The following is a 2,364-nucleotide window of genomic DNA, read 5'->3' as shown; positions in this document are numbered from 1 at the left end:
TGTCAATTAGCATATTCCCTCTTTATTAGATAGGATTATTTTTGGCTACTTGGGGCCCCTTGAAAATCCATATGAATTTGAGTATTGGCTTTTCCATTTCTGGAAAAAAAAAAAAGCCTGTAGAATTTTGATAGGGATTGCACTGCATCTGTAGATTGCTTTGGGTAGTATTGTCATCTTAACAATATTAAGTCTTCCAATCCTTGAACATGGGATAACTTCCTTGTTAGAATTTTAAGTAAGCCATGATAGACCTTTGAAATGTTTCCAAAAATTAAATGTACAAATGTTGCATGATATATTTAAAGTAATTAGATTCATTAAGTGTGTAAATAAGGTTAATTATTTAGGGAAGTTTTGCTTAACTTCTGATTCAATTAAAACTTTATTAAGGACAATGGTTACTATTGATGTTATTAACAAACATTAGCCCAGCCAGCATGGCTCAGTGGTTGAGCTTTGACCTATGAACCAGGAGGTCACAGTTTGATTCCTGGTAAGGGCACATGCCCAGGTTGTGGGCTGCAGGCTCCATCCCCAGTAGAGGGCATGCAGGAAGCAGCCAATGATATTCTCATCATTGATGTTTCTATCTCTCTCTCCCTCTCCCTTCCTTTCTAAAATCAACAAAAAAATATATATTTAAAGGACACATTAGATTTTCAGAAAATAAAATAACAATGATTGGAGGATTGGTTTAACTATTGAAAGAACTTATATTGAAGAATTTGAAACTTTAATAAATTGAATATTAATTAAAACACCAAAATCAATTATTATGCCTTTCCAGATAAAAGAGCCCCCTTCATTGCCGGAAGCCGGTCCATCCTTGCTGCTTGACACAGTTGCTGCAGGGAAGAAACATCTGCACAGCATATGTTTCAAGGGACCTGGCATATATGGCATACTGTTCTTTTTTTTTCTTTTCTATACTGTACAGCCCCCTTCAGTGCTCACAGCCCAAGGGTAAGGAGGCTGGGCAATGGTTTGAGGCTGCAACTTCCTCTGGCATGGGTCCACTATGAGAGGCCCACAGACAAGGGCCCCCCATAAATCATGACCATGCAATGACACACTGTTCTTAATATGTTTGCTCACCTTCTTGGCACTATGTGTTTTAACCAAGGTCACCTCTCCGAGAAAGTTAGGGAGGGAATAAAACCCGTTAACTAAGTGCCAGGCGGGTAATCACTTCAACTACGAACAATCACGCTTAAGCTACATAATCTTTACTCCCTGGAATGGAGATAAGAAATGCCCTAACCTTTGGAATAGAAATTGATAGGATTAAAATCAACTGGTATAAATACAGATGTAACAAGACAATAAAACACAGAACCTGGCTGGAGATCCTGGATAGAACCAGGCAAGAGAACCCAACCATGCTGATCAACTGAACGTTGCCTCCGTGTCATTCATTCCTTCTTCGCCGACTCCGTCCACACCTTTGGGAACCCCTGGACCTGCTGGGGCTGGACCCCAACACCTCATTAAATACAAAGTCCAGTTGTCACCTGGAATCTTCTATTGGAGGAGGGAGAAAGTCTCCTTGGAACACATACTTCTAACATACAATTATAGCATCTCTCTGAGCTTTCCAGAAAGAAATAATAAATACTCAATTAATGTTTATTGACAATGATTGTGATTGATTCATCTTTGCTTTTAAAATGTATATATATATTTATTGATTTCAGAGGAGAAAGGAGAGGGAAGAGATAGAAACATCAATAATGAGAGAGAATCCTGCACGCCCCCTACTGGGGATTGAGACCTAAACCCAGGCATGTGTCCTGACCAAGAATCGAACCATGACTTCCTGGTTCATAGGTCAATGATCAATCACTGAGCCATACCAGCCAGGTTCATCTTTGCTTTATTGAAAGCATTTAGTAGGCACTTGGTAAGTAGTTGTTGATATATAAATAAATATATGTGTAAAATGAACATTTTACATATTATTAATAAAATTTTAAGTCTCGCCCTCACTTTTGTGCTCAGCCACACTGGTTTCTTTTTTTAATCCCTTAACTTACTACAGGAACTTTATACATTCTGTACCCTCTTCCAGGAACATTCCCTCACTCCACTCACAAACTTTGCCTATTATCTCCTGCTTTTGCTCAATCACCACTTCCTCTGGGAAGCCTTCTTTGGTTCATATAATCAGGCCAATCTCTCCTATGATATGTTCTTAGGGCACCTTTTCCCTCACCAACCATAAATAATTTCACAACTACCTGTGTGATTTTTTTTTCTACTTTTCTTCCATATTGGAACGTAGATCTATACTGGCAGCCTGAGGCTCTGTTTGGCTTATTACTTTCTCCTCTAAATCCATCTCAGTGTTTGGAAAATAGAGGG

The 2,364-nt window shown here is 38.8% G+C and overlaps 1 non-coding gene across 1 annotated transcript; it reads right to left on the bottom strand.

Annotated features, from left to right (window-relative positions):
* Positions 1–930: 930 nt before the first annotated feature.
* LOC111824133 lies at positions 931–1,066 on the bottom strand. Its single transcript, XR_002827226.1, has one exon. It is a non-coding gene; the product is annotated as a small nucleolar RNA SNORA42/SNORA80 family (small nucleolar RNA).
* Positions 1,067–2,364: the final 1,298 nt, after the last annotated feature.

The sequence above is a fragment of the Myotis lucifugus genome, unplaced genomic scaffold, assembly GCF_000147115.1.
Source record: "Myotis lucifugus unplaced genomic scaffold, Myoluc2.0 scaffold_953, whole genome shotgun sequence".
In the NCBI taxonomy this organism is placed as follows: domain Eukaryota; kingdom Metazoa; phylum Chordata; class Mammalia; order Chiroptera; family Vespertilionidae; genus Myotis; species Myotis lucifugus.
This window is presented reverse-complemented; position numbering and strand designations above follow the sequence as displayed.